This window comes from Argentina anserina, chromosome 3 (genome assembly GCF_933775445.1).
Source record: "Argentina anserina chromosome 3, drPotAnse1.1, whole genome shotgun sequence".
In the NCBI taxonomy this organism is placed as follows: domain Eukaryota; kingdom Viridiplantae; phylum Streptophyta; class Magnoliopsida; order Rosales; family Rosaceae; genus Argentina; species Argentina anserina.
The window spans coordinates 29,727,766-29,740,378 of NC_065874.1; the positions used below are offsets into that span (position 1 = coordinate 29,727,766).

Consider the following 12,613-nt stretch of genomic DNA (forward strand, 5'->3'; position numbering starts at 1 on the left):
AGGTCACGTGAGGGACACGTGACCGAGAAAACGGAGCTGTAACGGAAATTGAGCTTAGACCCTCCGTTGATAGCAAATTACAAGTTGGGGTACTACACTGGTATAACCTTGAGGTTTGGTACTACATTGGCATTGCCACAATAGTTTAAGACCTGATGGGAAATGTTTTTCAATTCTGTATCATAAACTCTAAACCTGAAAACATAATTCATCATTAATACTAATGAATGTCATTTCACTAAGTATAAAACTGTGTTAAATTATAATTTTAATATAATAAATCTACGTGATGAAATATAATATATAAGAAACACTACTAGAAATTACCACGTGATATTTTGTGCGGATGAAAAATTTCTCCAAATGGTCCAGATGTAAATAGAGATCGTTCAAAAAAGTATCTAGATATTTCAGATATTTTCGTAGAAACAGCAGCGATCCACTACCTCATCTTTCAGACCAATAATACACTACCTCATTTTCAACAATAATTGACAATGAAACTCCACTCCTCTATATTCAATTATTAATTATACTGCTCCAAGTAGCAGATCAGCTAATTAAACAAAGAGAAATGGCTCAAATTGGCGGAGGCAGAAGATGGTCTCTTGAAGGAATGACTGCTCTTGTTACTGGCGGAACGAAAGGGATCGGGTTAGTTGGTCACTATGGATCTTATCTTCGCGCTTTTCTATTTTCCTCGTGTTTTGTTGTTCTTTTAGTCTTAACAATATGTTCATTTTTTTGTAATATTACAATTGTTAAATTTGTTTATCCTAATTTTGTTCGCAAACTTAGTTGCTAGCTAGGTATGCTGGCTATATCAAGATGACATTATTTTTAAGAGTAGTACGCATATGATCGATCACCTACACTAATTAACTAATTTAATTACTGAGTCAGTTAGACATTTCTTTGCGTGCGTAGTTTACTAATGGATGTTCTCCCATGTCCGACGCCGGAGACGGTGGAGGAACCGGACTAGCTGACTGTCTGCTTTCTCTTCTTCTAGACTTCTAGTTACGTTTTAGTTTTTGGTCAATAGTTACGTTTTAGTTGTATCCTACGTCTTGTATGATATAGATGATGCATATTTAGTCTGGCTGGTACTGTCCGTTGTATTGAGGCCCTGTGCTGTTTAGCTAGTTTTTACGTGTCACTTAGTTTTTCTGATGGGTAAAAAGAAAATAGTTTACAAGTGGGTATGTGATGTTTCTAGGTATGCAATAGTAGAAGAATTGGCGGGACTAGGTGCAAATGTACACACTTGTTCTCGGAATGAAGCCGAGCTCAACGAATGCTTAAGAGAATGGAAGAAGAAGGGTTATCATCCAGTCACTTGATGTGATCTCAAAACTTCAGAGAGAGGAGCTGATAGCCTGATACACAAGGTCTCATCGTTGTCCCATCGGAAACTTAACATCCTTGTAAGTACTTTAATCAAAGCTATGTATGGTGTTTTCTACATCATCGCTTATAATTGATAGAAGCATCAGGTACCGGTGATTAGTTTTATCTCGGAAACATGAAATTATTGATCAATCCCCATTGTTTGGCTTCACAGGTAAACAATGGGGGAACCACTATTGAAAAGCTTCCCACATTGTAAAGCCCACAACTGAATACACATCTGAAGATTACACATTCATCATGGGCACCAATCTTGGATCTACTTACAATATGTGCCAATTTGCACATCCTCTTCTAATAGCTTCCGGAGCTGGTAAAATTATTCTTCTGTCTTCAGTTGCTGGTGTGGTATCAGTTCGCGGGTTGGCTGGTAGTGTATATATGGTGCAACTAAAGGTAACCATTATACTGTTCATGTGTTGTTTTCTTTGGTCGACCTTTTGAAATTGAAGGTTAACTGTGGCTGCTTATCTCTCTCGATTAAATTTCAGGAGCAATGAACCAACTAGCTAAAAGTTTGGCTTGTGAATCGGCGAAAGACAAGATAAGGATCAACAGTGTTGCACCTTGGTTTATCAGAACTCCTCTGGTTGAACTTGTAAGATATCGAAGAGAGCTGATTGCATATGTTCACATATCTGTTTTCTCGCCGTACTGATTGCTTTTCAAATGCAGAGTTTGAGTGACGAAAAGACATTGGAGGCCATTGTCTCTCGAACAACTTTAGGACGTACTGGAGAACCTGAAGAGGTGTCTGCGTTGGTAGCATTTCTATGTAAGGGCGGAGTTATGATTTTATAATAAGTTGGGGTAGAAAAAAAAATACGATTATTTATGAAATATATATAGAAATTTGAGGTGAATTAATATTTTAAATTTAAATTTTTACACTAAAATTTATCTAAAAATACAAATTTTTTAGTAATTTAAAATGTGTTACAACTCACCGTAACCCGTGTGTAATTACGTCTTTATTTCTATGCCTTCCGACAGCCTCCTATGTAACAGGGGAAACTATTTGCGTCGATGGAGGAATGACTATCAACGGTTTCCAGTTCTAAGCATATATGTACACGTGACTTAACTGACATTTATGTCGCGGACAGTGGATTGGAAACATAATCATTCATTTTCTATCTGGGTCTCATTTTTATAGTTAATTGCTACCTTTACAATGTCATTGAGAAAAATATAACCGAACTCAATCTTTTATGATCCGATTAATTTGCAGTAGCAACTAAGGTTGATGAACAATAGATAAATTTTGAGAGAAAACCAAACCTGTTTAGCTTTCAATAATGGATAATTCAGATATAAAATTCTTAGAGATTACAAGAACAACTTATTCCTTTTATAGAGAACGCAATAACCTACCAAATAAGTAAATAGTAAATATCTAGCTAGTTGAAAATATAAGTGGAGAAAACAGTAATACGGGGTGATCGTGAAAACTGAATAGCATGTCTCCTGGTTGCATTAGGGGTTTAGCCGTTCAGGACATCAGCTCCAACACTAATTTGCTTTTCCATTCTCTCTGTTGGATCAAGATTGGTCCCGACTCCGGACCTTGTGTGGCATTTTCCTATGATTGGACAAGAAAATAAGCTTCTAGCTACTATATATAATACTATTATGTTGAGATTTTTCTTTTTCGATAAAGAAAACTCGTATGTTGAGAGTTTGTATCATGCATTGGTAGGGTTTGTTTTACCTCATTGTTCAACAAACAACCGTATGGCTTTATGTGGCCTGTGATAATATTTTCATACCTATATTTTCAGTTTCGAGAATCCTATGATGAAAGTGTTGTGTTAATATATGCTTTGGAACATAAAAGATGAAAATTGAAGGTATTTGTTAACATTTACATTGAACAATTGAAATCATCAATTTGACATTTTAATTTTTGTATTTTCTCATTTTCATTTTCAATAATTATTTTGTAACATTAGTTTTCAAACAGTTACCAAATATGTTGTGCGTCTTATATAAATAAATTAATAATATTAAAGGGGTATGCCATGAAAATTATGTACCGGGTATATATAATAATTTTTTCTTGTGAATAATTGGCCAATGATTTATATCAATTAATATAATTTTCACGGCAGCCGAACAAAATACGTTTCATCAGTTAATTATTAATAGCAGAATATGAGGCCAACTATAGGAGCCCTAACTATAATCATAACTTATGTCACTCTTCGCGTGAAGTACAAGAGACGCATAACCAAACGATGACGGCTACGACCCATTTGGAAAACCAACGTACACAAAACAAAAGGCATATAGCGCACTGCTACAAACTTTCCCAATACACACGTATGAATTACAGAATAGTCCCTATTGGGGAAAATACATCCCGATAACAGTGTGGAATGGCATTAGCACCCCTGTAGTCACTAATACAATATCAGTGTCCTCTATAACAAGTTCAATTGGGGAATTTGACTAATAATACATCAGTGACATCCCCCATCCAAGACAGCAAACCTTTTCATTTCCTACTATTGGATATCAGTGTATTCTCAAAGCCACCAATATTAGTGGCAAACTAGAGGTATATTAAAATATATATAATTAGGTTCCACTTTCAACCATGAATTTCTCTAATGTACTATACAATTTGAAATACAACTTCAATTGAACAACATGGGAAAATAAAAAAACTCTTCATGTTCCTCTCCATAGCTACCTCTATTTCCAGAATTCCAGCTACTTCTTTATGTTTTCTGTCAAAAAAAAATTCATAACTCAATAAAAGTCTTGCCAAGTACACAAGAATAAAGTAATATGTGCCAACACTCTATATAGCATGGATACGGGAAAAACTGGGTATGTTTGTATCATACTCGTGTCCGATACGCCATATACACATATTCATTGATGGAAAAACGTATCCTAACTATGTAGTCCAAAGTCAACTCAACAGATACGATCCGGATACGATTGGATACGTTTTAGAGTACAATAACCATTTAGCTGCACATTCTCTCCATCTGCAATACTAGATACCGGGAGTTGAACCCAGACTAGAGGGAGGTGAACCCAGATTAGAGGCTTCATTGCATTTCACGTGTCACACTCATACTTCTCAGGTCTTTACTGGCCCAATACTCAACCTTTTACATTTGCATTAGGTTCGTTATTGTTTTGTGATTTTGTGAATCTCAATTCAGATCGCTTCGTTTTCAATCTAGAGTCTTAAAGTTTTCATCTTTTCAATTTGGGTTGCCTTGATTTGCAGGTTTTGGTCTAGATTTGTACAGCCCAACTCGAATTATCATTTAATTGGGATCAACTCAGCTCAGCTCAAAGTTTTAGACTTTCAGTGAACCCAGAATACATATAGTTATGTTCTCCATCTATAATCATCGTTTGCGCCTCTTAAGATTAAAAAAACCATCGAAAAGTCAAGTTTCCCCTCATTGTGATATCGGTCATGTACTATGCTCTAATCCTTGTTATTACTCAGTTTCTAGTTTTTGATTTCCTTGATTTTCCCTTCATTGTATATATTTTTTAAGTTATGGCAGAAACTATAGTAAAGAACACTAATTAAGCAACCTACCTTTGAATATGAGATTGTTAGACTACTACGTCTCTACTTTAGTTCGGGTACTGCTCTAACCAGTACTCCAGTGGTATAATCAATTTATTAACAAAACGTATTTATGGACTTATGTTTATTGTAAAATTGATGAGATTTAGGTAATCTAAATTTCTAATTGCTGTTTTTGATTAAATTCTAAAATTTATTATATATATTAAATATGATTTTACAAAACATATCCAAAACGCTACATACTAGAAAAAAACGTATCCTCGTATCATGCCGTACTATATCCGTGTTCCGTATCTGTACTGGTGTATCATAGCCTACACTATACAACACCATCACAGCCAAAATTCATAGCGGACTAGACTGTATATGTGTATTAAGAATTACAGTGTAAATGCAAAACTCAGCATCGTATAGAATGCAGTCTGCTGCAAACTTGAACTTCATTATTTGGTGGTTATTTGAAACAGGTACATCAACTATTATGAGGAAAACTGATGATACATCTACAAGTTTATAAATGAAATAGCAAAATCATTGATAGCTTATTTCAACATATGTATGATTCTATGCATGCATGATTGTGATACCAAATAACTAAAAGAATCTAACATGCTTCCTAATCGTAGGAACTACATAAAGAAACATATATAAGATTATGAAAGGAGGTGAATATATATTAAGGAATCAGATTTCTACCAACCTATAAACGTGTTAAGTTGCTGAAAAGTTAATCATGAAAAACCATTCCATATGAAAATTGCATTCCATAACCAAGCATTCCGTATCAAAACTGCATTCAATTTTATTAAAATACTCCCCCTATCATGTCTCCTATTATGCCTGACTCACTTCAGATTGATTTCATTTAGAATTTAAGTTAGAGCAATCTGTGTATATTTGTCATATCCAAAATTCATTGGATTTTGTGGTTGTAGTATTGTAAGGCAGTGCATATAATAGTTGTGATATAGCAGCAAGATTATAGAAGCATGATTATATCTGTGGTGCACATAAATTGTTTAGTAATATTCATCAATGAAAAGAAGACAGAAAATGCAATTGCTATTTAAAATACCAACCTTTCCGGTAAGAAATGATTTTCTCCCTAAATACCAAATATGAACATCAAAACTTTTACAACATACATAATCCTATATTATAAACAAGATGCAACTCCCTTTACAAAGTCTACGCAGTACGCACAAGCATATAAGTCGAATCATGAAGAAAGTCATTGGATTCATTTAATATTACCTGGTTATACATGAGTGTTGCCTCTGCCACTCCTACACTCCCACAACATACATATCTCACTAGTCACTACATTGAGAAGTTTCAGGAATTTATGAAAATTCAAAGAAATAAGGAATTGACTTACCATCAGCAACAAAAATTATGTTTACCAAGTAACCAACATGACATCATCCTTAGGAGATGCGAGACTCTGCATTGGCCTGCAATTTTTAGTACTAAACATTAGCCTGAAAAGTGGGCACAGAATAGAAGAGTTCTCACGTGTTTGAGTTTCTTATTCAATTAATCAAATTGCACAATACCAAAATCACGAATCATCAATATACCAACCAAGAGAGTAAGATAATCAACACACTAAACATGAGATCAACGAAACTAATACCATTCAGTCAAAACCAGAAATTTCATTGATCTACGAACTCTTTGATCCCCAATCATATGGTTTAATGGCATTAGTTATAAGCTAATGGAAAGCTGAAGATAATAAGCGTACCAAGCATACTGTAAACTCATAAGCACCTCCATGTAATTTGCCTTAATATTCGTACCTACAGAAACAAAAAAATCAATAATTTAAGTATCTTGATGAAATACTCAAATCTCATTCTTAACAGCAATTAGAAAGAGTCACAAAAGAGGGAACAAATCTCAATTCATTACTGTTGGCCAAAGAATGAGATAACAGTGGAAGGCATACAATTTTGACCTAAATCAGAAGCAAATCAATGATTTCAGAGTTAATCAAATGCAAAAAAACACAAATCACCTGCTAAAAACCAGTTTGTTAATCAATTCCACAAACAAACCCTAATTGAGCACAAAATCCACAAATCAAACAGCGAATTCGCAATTCGATAAGTTTAACCAACTACAAAACCTAATTACGGACACGATTTTACCTACCTGTACTTCTTCTGGCGCTTGCCGTCGACCGTTTCGATGACGAATTCAGTCAACACCAGAATGTCGTCGAAGATCTTGTAAAGCGCCGGGACGTAGGCGACCCAGAGGGTTTGGGTTTTCGAGAATTGGTGCTCATATCATTGGTGCTTCCCTATGGATCCGATGTAGTTATCCGGACAAAACATGTAGCTGACTCTTTCTGGTACATCTCCTCGATCATCTTGCCATTTCCAGCAGCCGCCGTGTTGGCGTTGTAACTGCTCTGGAGCGGGCAACCGATTTAGAAGACTAAACAAGATCTGAAGTTGGAACTGTGAAGGAGAGAGAAAACTGAGTTGGGTACAACTATTGTCGACGGATTAAGGATTGGTGTGGGTGTTGGATAAGCTCTTCCTAACGGCTACATGAAAGCATAGTGTCAGCTTCACTGGTTGCAATATTTACAAGTTTAACACCACTAACACTATCAAACGGCCATCTCCAACGAAAATGTGAAAAGACAGCGGGGAGGCGGGTAGAATTGGCTCTGCCAAGTAATTCTGGGTTAATTTAGTATACATCAATGTATGTTATATATCTCACATCTAACGGTTGACAACATATATTATTTTTTGATCCCACTCATAAAACAATATCGACCGTCAGATGTAAGATGTATAACATACATTGATATATATTAGAATTTTCGAGCAACTCTAACGAAAATATCAAATCCTAGGTGGATGGACCAGGATTTGACATGAGCTAACATACTGTTAAATTTGACAAGGCTCACAAATAATGCCAAATTTTTATTTTTCTGCCTCTTCCTTGTTTTTCTCTTCGCGCCTTCCCCCAATTTCCTTCCTTCTCTTCTCTTTGTTCCTTCTTTACCCAGGCCAAAATCCTTCATCCCAGACGATAACTATTCATGGCAGACTTACAGGTGGTCGATTGCGATAGATTGCTGTGTTGGAAAAGCTTGAATGGGTAGAGGAGTTCGATTTTCAGAAGTTGAGATTGTTAGAGATTTGATTTGGAAGATCCGGGAATAATATTGTATGGGTATTTTGCTGGGTGAGTAGCTTTTCTTTATGATTTGTATAGAATTGGGTATGTGAATAAGATTATGGGTATATGGGTTTTCTAAAGGGTATTTAATCTTGAAATTAGGGGTTCATTGTGAGTTATTAGGTGACGAAACTTTTGTCATCTAAGTTTCCCGTCAACTAAGTGCCGTGACCCAAGTACTTAAACGACAGAATTTAGATATTTCGTCACTTTAGTACGACTTAAGCAACAAAAATGTGTTTGTCACTTAGAAACTTATGTGACAAAAATTGCCCACTTAGACAACAATATATTTCGTCACTTAAGCGTGGATAAATCGAACATAAAAATGCAAAAAAATTTATATTAAAATTTATATTTTTTTGTTACAAATAAAATTTATATTTTTATTACATTATTACCTATTTTTTCATTAGCTCATTATCCCGTATTTATTTAATATCAATTATTTTTTGTCCTTTTTTTTTTTGCAATACCCAACGGCCAAACCACCTCCGCGGATCTCCCCGCTGCCGTCAACAAATCAAAACCACCACTGAACGCCGCCCCTTTTGTCTTGTTAAGGCAACCCAGATCTAGGCCCGTAGGTACACCAATAGATCGATCTTGACAGTATCCTTTTCCGCTCACGGTGGATCATATCACCAGCAAAAGCTTCAACCCTTTTAGATCTACAACAAGTGAGACTATAGCAAAAGAAAGAGAGATCTATTAAAACCAGTGAAACTATAACAACAAAAGTGATCGAGGGCTTGCTGAGAATCTTGTAATGAGGCTCGGTTACTACAACCGATTGATGGCACCACGTGTTTGGATTGGAAGAGGAACCTTGGCCTTGCGTCCTCATCCTAAGACTCCAATTTTGAATCTGGGTTTGGATCTCAATCGAACCTTGACCAAATCTACCTCTACCAAACCAACCTTGCTTATATTTAGACAACAATTGAAGAGAAATAGTGGCGGAATAGAAGAAAAGAAGTGGTGGAACTTCATAATTAAAGGAGAATAGAAGAAATGGTGGTGTTGGGGAATTGAAGAGATCGAGTCGGCGGTTTTGAAGGAGTAGAGAGAGAACAAATATACAAGGGTTGTAGGTGGGGTGATTCCAATCGTCAGATCTATGCCTATCTAACGGCCTAGACGATCTATCCACACAATGTCTTCCTATTGGAGGATGTGTGCCTCTTTATTCACGCCAAGTATATTCATTTGTTTTCATTCGGATTACTTTCCAATATTTTCACTTTTTCCATCTTAAATTCAGTAATTTTTTCTTGATTATCCTTAATTAATTCTTTACACTTTTGGAAACCCTTTAATTAATACGTACACTACATATGATAATTTTCGTTAAATTACTAAATTAAAGTAATAATTTTTTCTAAATTAGTCATAATCATTTATGAAATAAAGTTGACGTTCTCATTGATATCTAATTAAAGTTTGAAATAATTATCTTAATTAATCTTTTATTACATATGAATTTTAATGGAAAGAAATATATAGACTACGCTTGCATAAGTACACGTACATACACATATATATCCTATTGATATGAATGTTTTCAAATTTTCTTTATTAGTACATGTTTAATTTCATTATTAATTTGCTAAATTGAAATAACTAATTTTAGTAATTAACATTCTCAGATTCAAAAAAAGCCTTTAATAGAATGTAATAAAATTGAGACTATGGCTTTAAATGCTCTCGGCGATGACGTTTGACTTAAATGAGCTGGAGCACAGAGGAAACTAAAACACTATTAATTATTATACATTTTTAAAACATAAATTGCATATAAGTTTGACATATTCATTAGAGTGAGATTTAGCCAAATTTAAAATTGACAACTCAGATGTCAAAATTAAATTTAACAAAGGAGTTTGAGATCTCTTGTTGGGGATGCTCCTAAGGATTGGTGTGGGTGTTGGATAAGCTCTTCCTAACGGCTACATGAAAGCATACGTGTCAGCTTCATTAGTTGCAAGTTTAACACCATTAACACTATCAAAGGAATACACGAGTATTACCTTACACCTGTTGTATACAATGCATACTGACGGTCAGTAAGAGAAAAAATACACCCACCGATCTTTTATATCAGTGTGCCACTATTCAACTTCGGCAATGAACAATCTTTAGTGCCTATGCAGGGGGTGCTAATGGGGCTGTTGTGGTAGTGACCTGTCGATCGACACCCGGCCCAGATTAAAGTGATCGATCATCGAAATGTTCACAGATTAATGAACACCGTACTGATATTCTCTGTTGTTGATCGAGAGACATGCATGATCATGAGCATGTACGTATTCCATCAGTCTCCGGATTTGGAGTCTGCAGGAGTGGAGATTTCTATCAATTTTCTACCTGATAATGTCATTATTGTACCGTGCATGAAAGCAAAACATACGTATCCGGGCTTTCAAAAATTTCACAATAATGCAAATTAAGATCGTAAAGTACTTTATTTCCGAAGGGTGATAATTGATAAATCAAAGCAGCATTATGGGTGTCCTTATCAAATAAAACTCAGCAACAATACTTCATCTAGTATAACTAGGTATAGTAATATCGTATAAGACTAGTTTCTGTGTTCTACTCTCTAATTGTATTTATCAATATCTATATGATGTAATCCCTATTTGAGAACGTTTGTAATTGTACCTGTATATATACTCTAGTTTCTGTGTTCTTTCAATAATCATCCTTACATCAAGTTATCGTACCGTGCATGGTAGGGTTTGCATGAAGTACTAATTCAATTATATATGTTGGTGTTATACATGCAAAGCGGTATTATCAACTTTAATCTACTCACTTAAATTTCTTCCCTGCATCTTATAATATCAACGTTGAGGTCGACCTTCGAATTCACAACCAACCGGAAGAAGAGAAAAGAGATAAAGCTGAGTGATTGCGAGGTCCTTCAAAAGAGGACCTTCGACGTCTGAGAATGGTTATTTCGTCCTAATAATTAGTGAACAACCTTGTGGAGTTATGCCTCTCCAGAGTGAATCTTCATTCTGAAATTACAGAGTGAAGTTCCAATTTTGGCACATTTTTCGGTCAAATGTTTTTATCATAAGTAATTCAATATTTAGGTATATTATTCAAGATCATCTATACAAAATTTTATCTAATTTAACAATGGTTTGAGTTTTCAAAATCAAGATTTACACGAATGGTTCACGTTAAATAGTTTTAAATCGTTCATTGATTTAATCTAATTTCAATACCTTACTAATGTCCGAATTGGATGAAATTTTATAGAGATGATCTTTAATAGCATACATAAATATTGAATCACTTATGGTGAAAACATTTGACCGAAAAGTGTGCTAAAATTGGAACTTCACTCTGTAATTTCAGAATGAAAGTTCACTCTGGATAAAATTCACATATGCAGATTGCTATTGTATTTACGAATTATTATTCCATCCGTCTTTCAATGAGTCACCAGTACGTTGATTGATTCTCAAAATCTTTCGACTAAGGAAATGGCCAAGAATCGTATTTCAGTTACCTGCTAATATAGGCTCCCTGCTTTCTTAATTAATCTCATTGGCCGTGTTTGGCAGACCAGACTAGATTTGATTAGTATTTAACACTGACTTGGATAAGATTGGAAACATATTGGATTTGCATAGTCCCAGTAAGTTTGGTTTTTGGAGAACAAGATACAAGTTGGATTTCATTTCATTATTTATTTAATTGATATTCAGAAAAAAAAAATTGAGATGCGAAATCCACTATCAGTTTATCATGAGGCCCGTCCTCGGTGACGGGGTCGATCTCGATGAAGGTGGAGGAGACGTAGTCGGAAGTGGGGGAGAGGACGGTGGAGGAGGTGTCTTAGGCGGATACGAAAACTGAGCCGATTAGATCGGCGACATAGAATTTGTCAGTGAGGGAGGGGATGGCGGTACGTGGCAGTGAGAGGGAAGCAATGGTTGGGAGCGGAGAAGCTTGTCCTTGGGATTGGGGAAGATTAAGGTTGCGTTTGGCGCAGCTGTGACTTATAAGTAAAGCTGACTTATACTGATTTCTGATAGTAAGTTTCTGATAAGTTAAGTAGCTGACTGTTTGGTAAACTGGTTTTTTTAAGTGACTTTTAGTTGTCCATAAGTTGTGCAGAGTGTTTGATAAACTTAAACTGACTTATGCTTTGTGTATGTATAATGACAAATTTGGACATGAATGAACTTATGACCCCTTTATTTTATTTTATTTTATTTTAAGAATAGTATTTCAGATTCACGAATTTAATCCAATCAATTGAACTAACTTGTATACAAAAGATATTTTCCTATAATAATACAAAAAATTTGTACATTGATCATTAGGTCCATGAATTGCATATATACAGAACAATGCACTATGACTAATTTATATATAATTGTCTCTTTGGAATGTGAAACGAAACAATAAAAT

The 12,613-nt window shown here is 35.1% G+C and overlaps 1 long non-coding RNA gene and 1 pseudogene across 4 annotated transcripts; one reads left to right on the forward strand and one right to left on the reverse strand.

Annotated features, from left to right (window-relative positions):
• Positions 1–530: 530 nt before the first annotated feature.
• Positions 531–2,700, forward strand: LOC126787752 (tropinone reductase homolog At2g29170-like; annotated as a pseudogene).
• A 1,015-nt stretch (positions 2,701–3,715) lies between these two features.
• On the reverse strand, positions 3,716–12,160 carry LOC126787758 (uncharacterized). Of its 4 annotated transcripts, none has more exons than XR_007671265.1 (6): positions 11,933–12,157; positions 7,133–7,394; positions 6,723–6,777; positions 6,379–6,429; positions 6,230–6,295; positions 3,716–5,478 (listed from the first exon to the last, which is right to left on the reverse strand). It is a non-coding gene; the product is annotated as an uncharacterized LOC126787758 (long non-coding RNA). The 4 variants fall into 4 exon arrangements; XR_007671266.1 differs by having other exon boundaries at positions 3,725–4,142; positions 7,129–7,394; positions 11,933–12,160; XR_007671267.1 differs by having other exon boundaries at positions 3,726–4,142; positions 7,133–7,389; positions 11,933–12,158.
• Positions 12,161–12,613: the final 453 nt, after the last annotated feature.